This window comes from Excalfactoria chinensis, chromosome 3, assembly GCF_039878825.1.
Source record: "Excalfactoria chinensis isolate bCotChi1 chromosome 3, bCotChi1.hap2, whole genome shotgun sequence".
In the NCBI taxonomy this organism is placed as follows: domain Eukaryota; kingdom Metazoa; phylum Chordata; class Aves; order Galliformes; family Phasianidae; genus Excalfactoria; species Excalfactoria chinensis.
The window spans coordinates 43,870,230-43,890,533 of record NC_092827.1 but is presented as its reverse complement, the minus strand read 5'-3'; the positions used below and the strand labels follow the sequence as shown (position 1 = coordinate 43,890,533).

Sequence of the window (20,304 nt, the reverse complement as noted above, 5' to 3'; positions counted from 1 at the left end):
TTTTAATAAATAAATAAATAGTTTTACTAATATAATTTTTTCCTTACAAATCATCTTTACAGCCAATTAAAATGTTTTCAGGAACTCCCCTGGCTAAAACACGTGGCACTCAAACATTATGCAATTAGAACTACATAGATTAAATACTGCTCTCTCATTTTTGTGGTAGGTTTCTAGTGATATTATCTGAATAATAGCTTTCTAATCAGTCTCTTTGTCTGTCACTCTAGCTAGCATTTCTGTGTGTATTTTGAATGTTTGCTCTCTATATAAAGTAAATAAAAGACTGAACATCTTTCATCAAAAGGAATTGTTTCCACATTAGCACCAATTGTCTACTCCTGATTGAACAGGGAAAAAATGTAATAATGTGGTTTTGTTTAATCTAAGTTCTGTTGAAGATACTAAGAGTTTTTGTAATGGAGTTCAGTAGGGCCAAGAACATGGTTATAAAAATACAGACCACAATCAAAAGCAGAAGCTTAACAGAGTTCTAAGAGTTTACAAACGTTCCCAGATGAAGAAGAGCTATGTTAGTTTTGTGAGGTGCCCTCACCGTGATATCTAAGTATTTTGCACTTCTCTCTGAGGGATTTGAGCAATATGCATTTTTGTGGACAACTGAAAATATCAAATGTACAAAATTAGAGGCTCTGTGAGCTCAGTGCAACTGTTGACAGAACTATGCAATATTAGAATACGCAATGTTGAAATATTCTAAACATTTTACTTGCAGCATTGTTACTAAAATGCACAATCATTAATATGAGTATATAAATCTGGATGGCAAATTATAAAAAAAAAAAAATTGTTTACTCTTCAGTTTCATTGATTGTGTAGTTCATGCTACAACAAATATTACAAAAGTTGTGCGGCAGACAGGAGAGAAAACTTACTTTAATAGGCAAAGAGTCTGTCCATTTCAACAATGTAAGTCAAAATAAATGAGCTAAATTCTCTGACTGGCTGCAAATCCAATATAGTTTCACCTGTCTAAATTTTCCATTATACATTCTGTTACCAGCTAACATTTTCCCTTTGCAAGAATGCAGGAGCAACTACAGTTACTTACAAAGCCTGCAGAAGCTTAGACAGAAAAAGTAAGAAATGATCTTGGTATAAATGAACAAATGACAGTTATGCTGAAATGAGTACCTAGGTTTTTTAAGTTAAAAGAAACTTTGTGCACTAAGAAACACATACACACACGGACATATACTAAGGCTTATGAGGTGGGACAGTTTGTCATAACCCCAGATTTAGAACTTAACCTGGAGATTTAATGCACATAGACTAAGTCTTGAGACTACAGTAACCTCCTGGATGCTGGGAGTAGAGTCCCTTTACACGGGGAAGGCAAATTTTGCACTTTCATGTCTTGGGAGATCAACATAATAAGTGGTATAGAGACGTCTGCTATTAGCTATATTTTGTGAAGTGGAAAAGCAGAGGTGATATATCCACAACTTCAGAAGTTGGTCAGAATTCTGAATGTTAATCCAAAGCAACATGACTGAAATTCAATATAAGGTGCTCAAATTTCCAGAAAAGGGGTGGTATTTAAGCTGTGTCTCTGCCTTTGTGATGCAGAGCAGATGACCTTTGCCTTGTTTGACCCTTCTGAGAGCTACCTTTCACACAAGAGTACCATATTTTCCCCTAGCTCATTATGCTCTATCAGAAAAACTAAACCTATATCTACCTATTTTTGTCAGAGAAGCAGAACTTGGACATGAAGCTGAGCCCTGTCTCCTGCTGATCCATCCCATCCACTCATATGTTCCCTAGTAATGTTTTGTCCCACAGTCCCATGTAATGCTGGGGTAGAGTTACGGGAGCAACACAGAGACATCTTCTTGAAAGCAGCTAAGAATAGAACCACTGTGTTTTATAGTGACAAGACAAGAGTTGCCAGCATATAGATACATATTTGTACATATACATATTTTAGCCTACTAGTGTGTTGAGTGTTATACCCATTAGCTGATTTTGATGAAATATGTATATTAAAATTTTCCCTGTACAAAATTAGAAAGTTATAAACAAATTTATTTCAGTTGTGAAGTGATAGCATGGAAATATGATGATGTTTCCCAGTCAATTAAATAATTAAGATAAAAGTATCAAGCCATGAATTCTAGAGATATTCTATTAAGAATTTCAATATCAAATAGCTTTTACTGGTGGAAGTGAAGGTTATATTGTTTTCCCAGTAATTTTAGTCACATATGACTTGAAAATTATTTGATTTAAGAAAATGTGGGCATTTTTACTCACTTTAAAAAAAGTATTTTAAACAGCAGGATGTAATTTCAAACTATTTGCAGTCAAGAGGCCTCTGCTGAGCAAAATACTCATTCAATTTAGGAATGCAGATTATAATAATTTTCCTATCTCCCTCACAGCAGGGTTCTTGCCATCGTTCTGCAAACTCATAGGTTGCAGTATTGAATTACTAGCTAACTTCAGTTCCAGGTAACGCACGCTTCAAGCATATTCTCATTAGCTCAACTGAGTTATAATGCAAAGCTTCTTAGTTTCACCAAGTGAAATGGGATACACTTAAATTGCCTCATCTAATATAATACTCCTTAATACATGCAAAGTGGTTTATGATGGCAAAGCTTGTAGAGCATGAAAATCATCAGGGAAAGTAAATTTTCTGACTCTGACTGTCAAAAATAAGTTCTGTTTTGTATAATTTCTTTTTTTCAAGAGGTTAAGAATAAGAGAGGTGAGAATGGAATAAGAAAAAAATGAGTCTAGAAAAATGTAAATTTAGTACATTAACCTTTTTAATACATCAGCTCTACTAAACAAGAAAATTATCAAGTAAAGCTGTTCTGTCAGTAATGTCTTCTGTACCATAAAATTAAATGTTAAATAAATAATGCAGTATTAAACAGTATTCCTTAATCTATTTGTTTTATATTGTGCAACATGTGGTTAAGAAGGCCAAAGACATTCCTTGTATCAGGAATGGTGTGATGAGCAGGACTAGGGAAGTAATCTTGCCCCTGTACTTGGCACTGGCAAGGCCTCACCACAAGTACTGTGTTCCATTTTGAGCATCACAAAACAAAAAAGGACACTTTGGTGCTGAAGCAGGTCCAAAGAAGGGCAATGAGGCTTGTGAAGGGCTTGAAGAATATGCCCTGTGAGGAGCGACTAAAGGAACTGAGGCTGTTTAGTCTGGGGAAGAGAAAGCTGAGGGGAGACCTTATTGCTCTCTTCCAGTATCTGAAAGGTGCTTACAGCAAGAGCGGGGTTGGTCTCTTTTCACTAGTGACAGCTGACAGGACAAGGAGAAATGGCCTCAAGTTGCATTGGGGTAAGTTTAGGTTGGATATCAGGAAACACTTCTTTACAGAAAGGGTTGTTAAGCACTGGAATAGGCTCCCCAGGAAGGTAGTTGAGTCACTGTCTCTGAATGTGTTTAAAAGCCATTTGGATGTGGTGCTCAGGGACATGATTTAGCAGAGGGTTGTTAGAATTAGGATAGAGTGGTTAAGCTGTGGTTGGACTTGATAATCTTTAAGATCATTTCCAATCTGAGCAATTTTGTGATTCTATGATTCTATTGCTAGCATTATTAATTCAGACTCCTGTATTTGTATTAATACGTAAGGTCTCTTTAATTTCAGAGAAGAGTTTATCTTTCTTCTTCCTTTAAACGACAAGTGAATATTTCTTGGTTTTGTATACCTTGCAGACACAAAACCTTATTCCAGTAATGCCCAAAAACATCAGTGGTGAAACTGTTTTTTTCTTCCCAATATTCCTCACCTGTAGCCTGACTACAGGGCCATAAATTCTCTATATCCCTTTCCAGTGCTTTCTGAAGAGTGTTCAGACAGGATCTAAACTGCAGCAGGCCATATAGATGACACACAACGTATATCACATTTTCCACAGATGCAACCAGAACTATCGCAAAGATGTTGTACTGCCTAGGGGAAAGTGGCTTCTGGAGAAGAGCATCTGGCTTAAACTCAATTTGGGTGAGATCCAGACGACACCAGTTGAAAGACAGAAATGATCCAGAAAGCCAGTTCAGCAAGATTCCTAGGTGTATGCCTTTGAGCATTAGTTCATTGTGTTCTCAAAGGTACCATCATTTTGGATTTCTTGATATCCATAATTATTTTTCCATATTCCAGAAATGGACAGTCTCCACAAGAAACAGTATAAAACCTTCTGAGCAAAGAAGGCTCCTGGGAGAGTCATAATGCATTTCTTCTTTATATGCAGTGAGCTTTTAGGGTCTGTAAACACCATGGAGACTTTTCAACAAAAATTTTGTCTTTCTTCTGCTCTGTATATCTGTTAACATTAAGTCTTTTATACTTTGTAGGAAAAAAAGGTGAAAGGTAATTTAATCACTAGGAAGTTATATGAATATCCCTAACTTCTGAGGTGCCCAGGTCACAGCAATAATTATTTATCAAAAGAAGTAACTGGTGAGTAGAGGTGAAAACATACATGAATGCTTCTAGGAAAGTATCTCCCATGCAAGGCTACAGCTGAAAACTATTAATGCTGCTTTTGGCCACAAATTTCCCTGATTTCAGGGTGCATCAGATCTCTGAACATGTTCTGAAACATCAGTGAAAAGTTAAGAGCATGTTTATGGAGGAGAAATAACTGAAAAACTGTTGGTATTCACAGACAACTTGCACCTTCTCTCTGGCAGCACAACCTTTGCTTTACTTGATTCTTCCAGCAGGAAAAAGAGGTATCCTGTGGTTTCACTGGTGAGGATTCTGTTGGTGTAAACATCATCACCTGCAGTGCGCTTGTTTATTCCTCTGGGTTTTCTAAGGTCACAAAGTGACTCAAGTAAAACATGTTCTCCTAAATATTTTCCTTGTGTTCCCTTCTGTTCACATTCAGGAATGAGCACGAGTAAAATACTGATACAAGTTGTTAGTTTTTTTGCTTTTCATACCTGATTTTGGGTAGAGATATGCCAGAGAAGTTCTGACTAAAATTGAAGATGTCTTTGGGCAGAACTCAGGTCATCCTGTTTATTTCCTACATATATTATGCATACATGAACGGAAGCACTGTTAACTGGTTAGTACTTGGGCCTTATCATGAAATATTTTCCTAGAACATTCTCCTTCTGGTAATCCTTCCTTGCAGTCTCTTCACTGGCTTGACAGTTGCACTGCTTATCACTCACTTTATAAAAACAATTTTACACATTCTCCGTTAAAAGCTGTGTAGAAAGCTCAGTGTGCATTTGTGAGACACTTGTAGGAACATGTAGTTATTGGGAGGAATAAAGTAAAAGATGTAAAACTGCACATACCAGTTCAATTCATATTTGTATAACCATGCCATGCTTGTTGCTGTCATGAAAAAAAAGCATTTGTTTTTCTAAATTGTGTTTATATTACTAGACGGGCATATAACAGACAGAGCTTGTTATAGGAGGTATGAAAACAGTGCAGAATTTCTCCCATTTCAGTATGAGAACCATAAAGGATAATCATAAATTCTGACTGCAGTCAGATTAGCTAAAGGGGATCGGGGGCACCTTCTGAAATCTGGCAATTTGTTTTCATCAACCTTTTGTGTAACCCAGGTCTTCTGATGAATGAAGAGCCAGTGTACCCCCTTTTGAGTCTACCTGTCTCCACTCAGCCTCAGGGAGTCTCAGAAGAGCACAGGGCAGCCTCTGGCAAAAAACAAACAAACAAACAAACAAAAACAAACAATCAGCAGTCTTCTAAAGCTAGTTAGTGGCTGAGGTGTGAATGTTTTGCTCTTTACATATATGAGAGCTGCCTTGATCTGCTAGGTGATTTAAAAAAATACTAGTTTTGGGCCCCTCAGAGCAAGAAACTCATCAAGGCCCTGGAGTGCATTCAGAGAAGGGCAACAAAGCTGGTAAGGGGTCTGGAGCACATGTCTTTTGAGGAGTGCCTGAGGGAAATGGGATTGTTTAGTCTGGAGAAGAGAAGGCTCAGGCTTATCACTCTCTACCACACCTTGAAAGGAGGCTGTGGCAAGGTGGGGGTCGGCCTCTTCTCCCACATAACTAGCAATAAGATGAGAAGGAATGGCTTTAAGATGCACCAGGGGAGATTCAGGTTGCATATTAACAAAAATTTCTTCCCTGAAATAGTGGTCAGGCACTGGAATGGGCTGACCAGGGAGGTGGTGGAGTCACTGTCCCTTGAGGTGCTCAGGAAATGTTTAGATGATGTACTAAGAGACATGGTTAAGTGTGGAAATATTGGTGGTAGGTGGATGGTTGGACTGGATAATCTTGGAGGTCTTTTCCAACCCTGGTGATTCTGTGATTTCCTTACAGTACTGGTTTCTATGGGGGATTTTTATTCAGTGATCCGCTTTGTTGTTTTCCTCCATTTCTAAAAAAGCCTTGTTCCCCCTTCAACCAACTCAGATGTAATATATGCATGCTGTAGTATATCAAAAGCTTTCTGTGTCCTTTCTTGCTGTTCTGGGAGGGAGTGGCATTATCTCTCATTTATTAGTATGTTGATATCTTGCTTGAGATCAAGAAAACTGCAATCTTAATGAGCCTGAAAAACCTGCTTTGACAGCTGTTGTGTAGCACCTCAAATACTATTCTTAGTGTATTAAATACTATTTCAAGTAAACAAAAACTATGAACACATTGTTTACAGATATTTCATTTTCTGTTTATTTGAAGTTAGTAAACTAAGAAAAAAATATTTTTCTCACTTTTTGATTGTTCTATCTGACACGTACTTTGTGGCACAAATATAATTTTTTTTTTTTTTCTCCTTATAGAGTAATATACATGGAAATGAAAGAGCAAAAATGCTTTTTTTCTGTACAGCAGTTCCTTTAACAGCTGTATGTATTGTGTGATTCTGTCACAAGGTAATACACATATATTGTTATATGAATATCTGTTGTGGCTTCTTTGAAAACACCTGCTGTGCCCTCATATAGTTTTCTATAAAAAAAAATTGGCCTTTAAATTATTATTTTTAGCAGTTTTTATATGTAGCCTTCTAAACTGTAAATATAATGGAAACATTATTTTGAAGTCATTTTGCTGTCCAATGTCTTGTGACACTTTTGTCCTAGAATGAAAATGAAATGTCTCCCTTGAGGACAGAAGACAGTTTCCTTAGGTATGTTTATAGGTTACTGATATGATCCTAGAAGAATGGATATAACTGAAGTAAGTGCACAAATTTGGATACAGAAACTTATAACTGAAATTATGGGGAAAAAATATGGGGAGTGGAGAAGGGAGAAAAAACAGGAACCCAGACTACCTAATGTCCACGTAGTATTTCAGGTTTCACAGATATCTTTGTTTGAAAGAAATATTTTCACTTCAAATCCTGTGATGGGGCATCACAGAAGCATGTGCTGAGCATTTAAGTTACTCCTGTACTGTTCCTACAGTTCATATCTCAAGTACCCTCCAAAATTTTATGTTGGGCATTGACCAAATCTGGAGGTTTCTCAATAGTCTGGTGCTGCTCACTTGAGAACACAGCCAAATATTGCCTAGTTTGAGGATTTAGGTGACTTCTTCATTCAGTCCTTCAGGCCAAACATCCTGAGTGAGTTACCCAATAAATAGGCTTTACTGTAGCTGGACTACTGATATCAGAAATAGGTGAGTAAATCTAGATGAGACTTTCCAAGACTGTCCATACAGTCTTGCAAATAGATATACATATACACATAGATGGAACAGAACAGTGTAAATTTTAAAAACAAATTCTAATTCCCTCTGCTAACATTATTTTTTCATTTTTATTTTCTTGCTGTTGTTCTTTAATAACTACTTTTGAACTTAAAATTTGGCACTAATAAAGGAAATACAACAATAAAAAGCAAGTGGGACTGGATTCTACAATCTGCATGTCCCTCAATTTCAGAGGTGTCCAACACCAAGTCTACTTTCCAACACAGCAGAGTTTATGAAGTCAGAGAATAACCAATAGAAAATGCATTCATTAGAACATTTAACTGCTTCATTTTTCACTAACTTTGATCCATGTATTTGTATTCTTATGTTATGATGGATGCCAATAGTGTTCAGTGTTAAATGGAAAAAAATTTATATATGAAAAATAAATTGGCCATAAACTTTATCTACCTCTGCTCACTGTGCTGTAGCATAGACACTTATTTACTATTTCAAATGCCTGAATAACTTTAATCTTTGGATGTTTAAATAAAAAATAAAAAGTTTTTCTACTTCTTTTTTTGTAAATTTCAACATTTTGTGTGAAAATCTGATCTTTTTGTGGGTCAGATGCCAAGATTTATGTCTTCTCAATTTGGTGTTTGGATTTGAATTCTATGGTTAAAAAAAAAATAAAATAAAATAAAATTAAATTAAAAAAAAGGCAGAGAGAGAGAGAGAGAGATTCTTATGTTGCTTTATATTGCTGGAAAGATGAGTTTGCACCACCTATGTAGCTGCAGTATCACAAGTATCAGAGATTTTATGTCATTTTCAGAAGTTATAGTAATTTCATGTGATTCTCTAACTCACGGTAAGTCTTGGAGTCTGGCAGCTCAGTCACGTATAAAATAGAAACTCATTTTCCTAAGCATTCTAAATATGCTGGCGTGTGTTTCTTCAGTAAGAATATGGTATGAAATACTTTAAAATCAATATTAATTCCAACTTACAACAGTGAACCAACACCGAGGAATGTAGAATTTCTGTACTAAAACAAACAAACAAAAAAAAAAAACCAATAACAAAAACAAAACAACAAGTGGAGAATTGAAGACCTGCACTTATATTCTTTGTCCCTATTTCTAAAGCTCATGAATCCTTTATTCAGAATATGACCGTAACTCCAATACAAGCTAAAAATAAAATAGATTTTCCTTACTCTCTCTTTTTTTCTTTCTTTTCTTTTTTTCTTCTGACAAACTGTGTAAATCTCACATGCGCCAACTTGAAGTGCGCAATCTGCTACCTGGCCTTATTGGAGGGACTGAGGAGTTTTCCTGCTTAGAAGCTTAATTATGTATCAGAAGTCTCTAAATTGAGAACTTGTTCATTTTAAGCTGACTCTGTAGTCAGCAGCCCAGATCTGAATCACATTCTAGAAATATTCATCTCTTGATTGAGTACAGTGGGAGTTTCGGGTGACTCCATCTCCCAACTTAGGCATTTAACTGAGAAGGGTGTTGTGACAGAGGACAGCAGATGAATCCAGACCGTCAAGTTGCCACAGTCCTGATCTGGTTTTGAACATGAAATCCTATTGTAGTTGAAGCTGATGGGAGTTTTGCCACTGACCCTGGGCTGCTAGAAGCTCTACTCAGACCTTGATTCAAAATTTGCAGGCTTGTTTAACCTTGGAAAGAAAGGACAGACAGAGATATTGACACAGCCTTGAATGCTCTAATTCAAATGTGTCTGCAGTAAAATGTATCAGGCTTATAGCTTTGACATGGGAATGGCATGATGCATAACTCAATGACTACAATAGGTCTTTTCCTTTGAAACTCCAGGCAGCCGTGATCTCTCAGCAAAGCTGAACAAAATATAAATGTCTCTTTGTCACTGCCATGAATGCTTGTTTACCAACTTTTCAAGTACGCGGAGTGCAAATAAAAATTGTCAGGTAACATTATAATTGAAAGTCCATGCATATGTGCTGCAGTGTTTTTATTTGCACAGTGTTGTGATTGCCTTTGCCAAATACACTGAAGAAATGGCACAGTTGCATTTTAGTAAGTTACTTGGCTGCATGCGTGATGTTATTTACTTCTGGGTGCCGCCAATGTATCCAGCTTTATTTGTTAACTTAGCAGAACATTATTTATTAATGAGTTCTTCATGCTTTATTAAGCCTAATGTCAAAACCCCTCTGTGGGACTCTAGGCATGTTCTTGCTTTGTATTAAAGCTTTCTAAAGAAAATGAAAAATTATGCAGCAAAGCTGCAGATAAAACCCAGAAGATATCAGTTCAATTAGTCTTGATCCTGGCAGATGATTTTTCTGAATATTAGTGTGCTGGCTTAAATTAAAGCATTCTGCAGTCTCAAATATACATATGTAATTGAGGCGCCTTAGAAACCTAACAAGGCTACAACGATCTCCAAAGCTGAATGAAGTGGACAAGTTCACCAAAAAAGAATTTATTTATTTATTTATTTATTTTCTATGGATTGATGTTTCATATCAGAGGAGGCTTCTTCATGGGAACACCAAAATGAGTGGAAGTAGTAACAAGGTGAATTATTTGTGATTTTCTGTAATTTGTCAGGACTATTTTTGCTCATAAAACTAGTACTGAAGTTCAGAAAACTTTTCCAGCTTGCAACTAACTGAACGTCTTGTTTTGTATCACTGTCATAAGATTAAAATCCAGCATTTCTGCATATCTTAATCCATAACAATGTTCTAGGACATACACCACCATTCCTCATCTAAGAACTAGTATTCATTACCAGTTAAGGAACATCAGATTTTACCATAGAAACATAAAGAGAATAGAATAAACACTGTTTTATGTTAATGGAGATTCCCAGAAAAACAACATATTCATCACTTTTTTACTTTCTTTACACCTGTAAGAAGCTGTTAGACAAAGATGTTAGTGTGCTCTCATCCTATGCTTGAACAGCAGCATTTTAAACATACTTTTTGTGAAGACTTTGGTGACTCAGCTTAGTAATGTCCAGACAGCATCACTTGATTTATCACAGGAAAAGAAAAAGGAGATCAGTGCATTTTATGAGTACACAAAAGAACGTATTTAACATCTCAAGAGACAGATACAATAATTATGCTATTGTAATCTGTAAGTTTTTCACAGTTGAGGTGCTATCTTGCTTCACTGAAGTTTGTTATGGGTTTTAGTGGAGAACAGAAATAAAGCATAGAACCTTACTTTTGCTAGTAACATGTCATGCTAGGCTACATGTATACTTAGTAACAAAATTAACTATAGATATAAGCCAAAAGGACTGTCTCACTTTTAGATTCCAGCAACAGAAATCTATAGAGAAAAATTCCTGAAGGGCATTGCACATAGATAATTTGGACACTGCATAATTGCTGCTGCTTATGAGGAATTTTTATTTCCTATTTTCTGTTTGTAATTGCTACCAGATATGAATATTTTATGTAAGCTTGTTCTGAGATTTTCCTTTTTCTTTCATCTTGTGACTTTCATCATCTTTCCCAACATCTGAGAGATCAATGTATGGCAATGGGATGGTAGAGGAACGTACCATGTCGTTACCATATCACAGCAAACATAAATAATTTGAAGGGCAGATCCTTAACTGTTGTCTGTGAGTGGAGATCCCAAGATGCTAGTGAATCTGGCTGTTAATGCTGAGGTCTCTTGTCATAAAGATTTGAGCAACATCAGCTGAAGATTTCCAGGTGCTCCTGCTGGAGGGCTTTGTCCTGTTTGCAGCTAAGTAGCCACTGGAACCTGGTTTGCCTCTTTCCAAGTGGGTACCTAATCATCAGAGAAAGAGCCCTGCTTGTCTGGTGTGTGTTTTTCTATCTGGCACTAACTACAGAGCTGTGAAATAAGCCAGGGATGATAGAGGAGATTACTCTTCTTTCTCTTTTAGTTGTCTTTTGTAGTAAATAATTAATGGTGCTACAAATGCTAGCTTGCAAATCTCAGTGGGACAGGAGCTCCCTTTGGCAGCTCAAAAAATTCCAGAATTACGGAGAAGCAGAATCAAAATTCTTACTTTCCATAGGTTTTTTGTTTAGTTTGGTCAAAAGCATAGTTGTTTTTTGGTTTGATTTTTGTTGTTGTGTTTTTTTGTTTTGGTTTGGTTTTTTGTAGCTGTTGTTTTTAATTGTAGATTGCTTTGTGTTTTGTTTTCTTTTTTTCTGTTAGAATAGATTACAGATTTTCTTCTTCCCAGCCTTCATGTGTGGAGCACAGACAATTAAGGTATATTAAGGGCACCATTACCATACTGTGCCCAGGTACCTGTTCTAGATCTGGCTCAAGAGTGCTTGAACTTTTACAAAGTCCCAGAGATACAGGTACCTCAACTTTCTGAAACTTATAAGATATTGCAGACTAGTCACCAGTCCCACTGCAGCCAGACATACTGAAGGTAGCATTGTTTTAATGGATACTGCTTGCGAGTTTTACATAGTTAGAATCATAGAATGGTTTGGGTTGGAAGGGACTCTTCATCTCCAACTCCCCTGCTATAGGCAGGGACACTTCCCTCTTAGACCAGTTTGCTCAAAGCTCCATCCGACCTGGCCTTGAATGATTTCAGGGAAGAGGCATCCACAACCTCGCTGGGCAGATTGTTCCAGTGTGTCACTACCCTCACAGTAAAGAACTTCTTCCTAAAATCTAGTCTAAATCTACCCTCTTCCAGTTTAAAACCATTTTCCCTTGTCCTGTCTCTGCATGCCTTTGTAACTGTTGATTCTGTGCACTCACTCTTAAACTAGTAAGAAATTAGATCTCACGGAGTCCTTTATATATTCATCTATTTATTTTAGCATAAAATAGATGTTGATAAAGTTGAGTTTGGCTCAGAACCAGATAAACATAATTGGTCACTAAGATTTAATTGTAGTCCAGAAACTCAGCAATAGGTGGTCTTAGACCAAAGGGAATCTGTTGCTTGTTTCTCTTTGTAACCTACTGGGACCTAAGAAGCTCTCAAGTCTGCCTTGTGCAGTGTTCTCAGGAGGACACAATTAAAAATCATCCTATTCAGAAACTACTTTTTATGCTTTTGTTTTTAATAAAGCCCTTTGAGACCAGCAGCAGTATGTAATGTTCATCCTGCTTTTGGTTTATTTACAGCCTTTCTCTTGCTCATTGACATGCTTTCTTTTTAAACATTTGTTGTCTAATGAGCAAACTCCTATTTAAGGAGAAAGTTGTCTGCTTCTGTATGTGTCTTTTGCATAGATAATAGTTACATCATTTCTGTGTTTTACAGAAATACAAATTTATCTGATTAAGGTGCTTTTGTTATAGGAACATTCCTGGGAACACGATTTCTGCAAAAAGGAAGTTGTCTATTTACAACTAATCATGGTTCAGACTGTGGTTGCAGAGTCACAGTAAACCTAACTGGCCTTAGCCATGAGCTGATTTTGGTAGACTACTGCTGTTGTGAGAATTGGCACAATGCTGCATCTCTGTGCCATGCTTATGAGAGAATGAATGTGATCTATTCCTTCCTGTGGTCATCTTTGGTGTGGACTTGCTGTGGGAGGAACAGTTTGCTTTGTCTGAGCAAGGGGTTCAGGCGTTCAGACCAACCTTGCAGAGCAGAGGGTGCAAAAAGCTCTGCATTTTGATCTGTGTAGTTTTTCTGGAAAATTTTCTGGAAGATGATTTTTCTGGAAATCATAAAATGCACAAATATTCTCAAAGAAACTGAGTTCAGTGTCATCGTATGGCAGTTTCACTTAGTATTGTAATTTTTTCCTATTGTTGAATAGATGTGCAGCCACCATCCTATATCACACAGTAAAATGGGACCTATTACATGTGCAGTAATGGGAAGAGAGAAACTCATGTACAACTCAAGCTTTAATTGTTGGACTTCTGGGTTGTTTTTTGTTTTGTTTGTTTTATTTTTTTAGGGGGAAGCATATTTGGGAAGACCTTCTAAACCCTCAATTACTGCTACTACAGGCTATTTATGCTGTTGTAGCAATTCTGATGAACCCACAGAAGAGAATTGCCTTTTCTATTGATGACACATTTGCTAACATTTCTGCAGCAGTGCAGTAATGTCTTTATTGTGTATTGCTGTATTTTAATAGTCAATTAAAATTCCCATTGAATTGATAAAATGGGCTCAGGAACTTCTGAAGACTGTTTGCCTAAATGTACTCATGAGACTGTTCTGATAATCACTGCCACTGCACTATTCAAAATTACTCAAAAGCCGAACCTTATTACAGCAGAAAAGTAGTGAGGCAAGAGAAAATATATTTTAAAAATGGATCCTTGTTGTTGAATTGAATGTTATCATTCTACTGTGTTTGTCTCCTTTTTTTTAACTTTCTTCTCCAGCACCACAACTATGTTTCTTCTTCCTGTTCTCCATTTTCCCAGCTTTATTCATTTTCTTTCACTTATTTTTTGTTCAGTTTTCCTCACACTCTCTCATGTTATCTAATACTAACTAATGGTGCAATGCCTTTGTGATGAGAATGGAAAGGTGATAAATAGGCCTGTAGCAAGATTTTGGGAGCTTCACACAGAGATTCTGTAATTTTATTCTTTTCATAATAAATGTGTTTACAGCCTGCAGGTTAAAATGAATGAAAGCAACAAAGAATACATAAGATAAACTCTGCATGAGTAACTGCAACACCAACAGAGAACAAGACATCAAAATGCATGAGTCATTCCAACTCCTCCATAGCCCACTTTTGCCACACCCACAACATTATCTTCAATCTCATGATATTTGATGCTTTTGTTAGTGCCTCAGCTGCTGGAATTGCATAGTGCATGAAGACCTTTGCATCCATTCAGCAAGTTTCTCAGTTGTTCCACTTACAGTAGAGGATTTTTTTTTCCTAAATGCCATCAGTAGATATTCTTTCAGTACTTTTATGATTATTTCCTTGGGGCCTCCCCTGAACAAAAGGGTAACAAACTTATGTAGTGTAGTGTGCTGCCAGATGTGTTGCAGGATCGTGCTCATAATGTTAAGCAACTCTTGCAATTGCTCCATAGAGGAAGCATGTTCCAGCTTTTTCAGTCAAACTCTGCAACCAAGGCAAACAACAAAACTCTGGAAAAGCTGAAAATAGGTGGCTCACAACTCAAGAAAAACAAATCCATGGGGTTGCTGTGTGGGGAAATAATAATAATTTTAGCCTTTCAAAAAGACAAGGGCAGACTCAGCTGCAAACAGATTTTCTGTCTTTCTCATTCTATTGCCTTCAGCCTTTTGCTTTTGCCAGTAGAGTGTGTAAATAAAAGTGAATTGGCACTTTCAGATGTACTTCTTCAACCCTAGAGATATGTTATTAATGTGGATTTTTCAAGTTTCAAGGAACAAAAGATCTGTGATTGAATTATATGAAAGCATAAATAGAATGGGTATCTGCTTGCAGGGCATTTCTCCTCCTGTTATTCACTATAGATTATGAGGAATCATCCTTAAAAGAGATTAATTTTGGGAGAGGACAAAAACAAACTTATACAGTGAATAAATTGCAGGAATTGATAGGCAGGGGGGAATGAAAAGGGTGGTTTATAAATCACAGGAGTAGTAAAGCCAATGGGAGAACTGCTGCCAAATGAAGCAAGGGTTTGCTGAGGGCAAATGCTTGGTACAGCAGTGGAAGGACAACAAGCAAGAACTAAACTCTATATTTTTAAGTACTGTTTTTGTAGCTTAGTCTTTTGTTTCCCTGGTGAAGTATTTTTTTCCTTTTCAGCAGTGGCGCCTCCAGAAAGTAGTGCATGCTTTTAGGGTGAAAAGTAAATTTTCATGATAATAAATCTGCTTGGGGAAGTAGTGTGCATGCTCCTCAGCTGTGGTGACCAAGAGAGGATACTGTGCACTCCAGTGCAGTGCAGAACATTCTCATCCAAAGGTAGAAAGACTGTGGTGTCCTTCCTGCCTACAAGTCCAAGCTCTCTACCAAGAAAATGTGGGGTACTTGGAGAAATATCAGTTTTTTCTTTTAAAATGTATCTAACATAGGAACCATGGATTAGTGCAGCCAAACGAAGCCCTATTTTTTTTCCCCTTGAGACTCTTCATTATAGCTCTTTTTTTTTTTTTTTTTAGTTCATCATTAGATACTAGTTGCTTCTGATCTCAGTTCTGTTCACAGAACAGGAGGAATCATACACTGAGAACAAGCACAAAATACACAGAAATAACATTATGTTCTCTGGAGGATGACTCTCTCATACGTGGTAAGAATGGAAGTTATATAACAGCCAATGGCAGGGAAATGCAGGAAGAAAAAAATATATATAACATCTGAGGTTTCCAAAGTAGATAAAGCAATTTTATCAGTTAATACCCACCAGCTGTTCACAGTTATCCCTTAGCTGGAGGTTTCAGCTTCCACAGCTGAGTTGCATTCATGGGTGGTTGTAAGGAAATAGCCTGATGACTTTGTACATAAAGAGACTCAGACCCTTGATGAGAATTTTAAAACAGCTGACTAAGTAACAGAAGCAGAGGAGAGCAACTTTTTGAAGTTCTTTAAGGTTTTCCATGAGAAAGTATGCATCTTTGGTTTCTCTCTTGCTCTAATAGAAGTTTCTTGAAGGTAGAGGGTAAGTGACTAAAAGGTATGTTTTTATAGTTGACTGCTATGTTTTACAGTTCTCTTCTTGCCTCTTACTAAGAGGCTAATGCTTAGGATGTGACTGACTGGAGCAATAAAAAAATCCCACATGCGGCTGAAGTAAAAGGGCATCCTTCTTTGAGGGTGCTGGTGGACTGAAGCTGGTGTTAATCCTATTGAACTATCAAACTGATACTTTTGGTCATTTTTCTTAAAATCTTAATATGTTCCCTGTTTTGTGGGAATTAAGATATATCTATTGGTATTTGTAAGGAACTTAATTAGGAAAACTCTTAATTTAAGAAAACTGCCATTCTTATCACAAGTATAAAGTGAAATGTACCCCATCTGTTGTGTACCATTGTCCAACTTCAGCTTTTTCTCTCATACTTGTAACATTCCTGAATGTGACAAAAAAAAAAAAAAAAGAGACTTTTTTTTTTTAAAGTTGCCCTTTGTAGCGTGTGGCAAATGGTGCTTGGTTATCCTTTTCACACTTGTGTTAGGTGAGTGAAAGGATTTAGAGGGAGTTGTCTGTCTATTCTTTGTTTTTCCTTGCTTTTTTTTTTTTTTTTTTTTTCTCATTTTGTCCTAGCAGAGAAAGCTTCCTTGCAACATTAGAGAGTTCCTTTCTTTATGTTCCCTGTTCTTTGAATTGTTTATTATTATTTTGTTAACACTTAGTAGTGTTGATCAGGAAGTTGATATAGTTACTAATAGATTATATTTCATATGTTGACTTCAGTCAACAAACTCTCTTTCTCAGTACTTAGTTAAGTTAAAAATGTAGTAAGATGCATGATTGATTTATTTTCTGGAAATTTGCCTTAAATTGTCACTTGAAGTTAAATTGCTCACATTCCTATGATCTGATCATAATATAGGGAAGGAAACGAATCCCTTGTCTCAGTCATTTTCCCATGTGCTGCTTAATAGTGACTCTGCTTTTGGGATAAGGAAACAGCAGTTTGAAATATCCCCCACTGATGGTGCCAAAAGAATACTGGAAAATCTCCAGAATTCTCTCATTCTAAAAACGTTGCTTAATTTCTTTGTGAACATATGAATATACATATCTAGCTTATTTGAGCAACAATTTTTTTTTCTCACATTACTGTACTTTCTTCTTGTACATATTGGTTCAGAAAGAGATGAGAGGTTACCCATGTACTGAGAAAAGTGGGAGGTGGGGAAGAAATAGTGTTATGCATATTAAAATTAGGGATTTATAATTTTTTTTTTAATATATTCTTTTGTCAAGTGGAAAATTAGAGAATACACCATCTTTTAAGTACTAATGAACTGTAGTGGTTATTGACTTGTTCTGGAATTGAGGATTAGTTGTTTAAACTGGGATAGTGATCAGAAAACTGAGTAATAATTCTGTAAAAACAAAAGATTTGGTTTTTAAAAACGTTGCAACTCCTTTTGTTTGATCAGAGACAGAGAAAACCAAGTTAGGAAATAAGCATTTGTATGCAGTTGCACATAGAGGAATGACTGTATTCCTCTTTTGGTTTTGTATTTTCTTTCTGATGGTTCAAAACATGCTGGAGAGATACCTCAACATTTAGGCAGAAACTGCAGGTTCTTGGATCCCTCTGCCATTCTGCACCAAGAAGTCTCCAGACTGGACACACCACTGATACATGCCAACTTCCAGCTTCAGTTCAACTTCTGTGATGATTATAAGCAAAATTACAGGAGGACTTAAAACAAAAAAAAGCCTGAAGGTGGTGGGCATGAAAATGTCATGTTCCGGTGGGTGGATGGATGAAGAAAAGCTTCCTCTTATTCCTCTACTGTTGTCCAATCAGTCAGTCAAAATATATTAATACATTTAATAGATCAGAAACATTGTGTGCCTCCGGTGGCACAGTGGTATAAGGTGCTGCTTGCAACACCAGGGGCCTGGGGTTCGAATCCCCCCTGTGGCACAAGTGGCAGAAATGCTGCTCTGCTACATAGAAGGGCTCGAATCCCAGGAGTTGGACTCGATGATCTCTAAGGTCCCTTCCAAATTGCACAATACTGTGATACTGTGTGATAACTTATGGCCCATTTTAAACTGCAAGAAAGAAGTATATTAGAAATGCTTTCTCTTTTCAAACCTGGGTTAATTTGATTCCCATTTGGATGGGAATTTAACAGCGATATTGCTCAGTGAGGACTGCTCAGGGATAAAAAGAAATAAACACAGAAATATCTTTGGGGAAGTGTTAGTCTGTAGCGTGACCTGAACAAACTCAATTTCATTGTGAACCTTATTAACAAGGACTTGGTCATATAAGCCTTGTAATAATAACAAAATAAATAAATAAATAAATTTATTAAAAATGAGGAGAATCCTCATTTCACAATATCTAGAGTATATTTAGGTTTTTCTTAAATTAATCTTATATAAAACTTGCATAAGTTACTTAAAGCCTTTTTAGTAAGCAATTACTGAAGAGGTTTTAAGAAAAATAAAAATGGTATGACACCACAGGATGCAGCAAAGCACTGTGAGAGTACTGTATGAAATAAAGCAGAATTAATTTATGTAATTATTACAAATACAGCACTTCTACAGTAGTTAAAAGTTCTACCATGTTATGCCCAAAAGAAAACTTACACCATGAAAGTTCGGGATTCTTTATTTTTTTTTATCCTTTCTATTTCAAATTTTATTGAAAGTAGAATAAATCTGAATGTATTTAAGAACAAACAAACATCTGTTTCTGAAGTACTCTTCCAGGTTCTGAGTTTATTTTGGTTTCATTGCCTTTTTTTCTTCAGAACATCTTCAGTGATTTAATTAAGGCATTGCAAGCATAACCAGTCTGAAACAAAAACCTGCCTGCTGTTACCTTTATGCATGTTAATCAGTGAGTTGAAAGACATATAAGTTTACATTTTCAAAAGCAGTCAGTAATTCACAGTCTCCATTTGATATGCATAGAAAGAAACAACTGAGTGTTAAATCAGCATTTAATATCAGATTTTTAAGTGTGTACACTTACAATCTGACATAATTTACTGAAATTGATTAGTTAAATTGTAAGTATTTACATTTGTTTTAATGAAATAAACAGTTGTGTTTACTGTTAATGTACAAAACATTAAAGACTTTCAGAAGAGCTAAAGGATGATAATGCCCTGGGCTAAATCAGCTCAGTCATTTCTGCTAGAAACTATAAAGGATTTGGAGCGAGATTTAGAAAGTAGATGTTGGGACTTCAACACCTGTGTTAGGGAAAAACAGAGAGGAGAGAGACCAGCGTTTGTGTTGCCACTTCTGAGATGGCTGAAAGTCTTTCAGTAGTCATTGTATATTTGAGTTTGTAAAGTTCTTAATTCATTTTTAATATTTCTGTACCAAATGACTTTGGCCTGAGGGGATTTAAATATTTCCTCTGCATGGGAGAGTGCATTAAGAAGCAGCTTTCACTTTTATTTTGCTGTGGCCACAATGCAGCAGAAGTTTACACATCTTAGAGTAATGATTTAAAGAACTAAGATCAGAAAAGCCAGCATCTGGGTCTGAAGTTAAGGGCATCTTTTCATGTTAATAGGGAATCCCAACCTAATCGTTACACACCAGTTGTAGGCACACATCACATTAACTTCAAGTATATTTTCTTAGCTTTGCTTTCTCAGTTGCAGGGTTATGGAAGGACCTGCTCAGTCACATAAGCCTGGTCCTGAGCCAGGACTGGGGCTGAGATCCTGTGCCCTGAGACTGATGTTTCCTATAGTTTTGCTCAAACAACTCCTGCTTCCCATCCTACCATCCATGAAGCAGAATGTTATATCTGTGTGTTATTGCGTATATTGGATCAGAAACCAAATTTTCAACAGGATTATGTGCCCGATATTGAGATTTCTTACTGAAAGAAGTCCTTGCCCATGAAAGTAAGCACAGCCATCCCCATATCCTTCAGCAGAAGTGCACAGGTTGATAAACAGCCCTGGTGTTTTAAGCTGAGCTTGCTTCAGGGAATGCCTTGATGGGTGCAGTGCTGGCTCATCCCTCACCAAGGCACACTTG

The 20,304-nt window shown here is 36.6% G+C and overlaps 1 protein-coding gene across 4 annotated transcripts in view; it reads left to right on the top strand.

Moving 5' to 3' along the window:
• HS3ST5 (heparan sulfate-glucosamine 3-sulfotransferase 5) overlaps nt 1-20,304 on the top strand; it is a 184,424-nt gene that overhangs the window by 95,088 nt on the left and 69,032 nt on the right. The gene's annotated exons all lie outside the window — the stretch shown is intronic.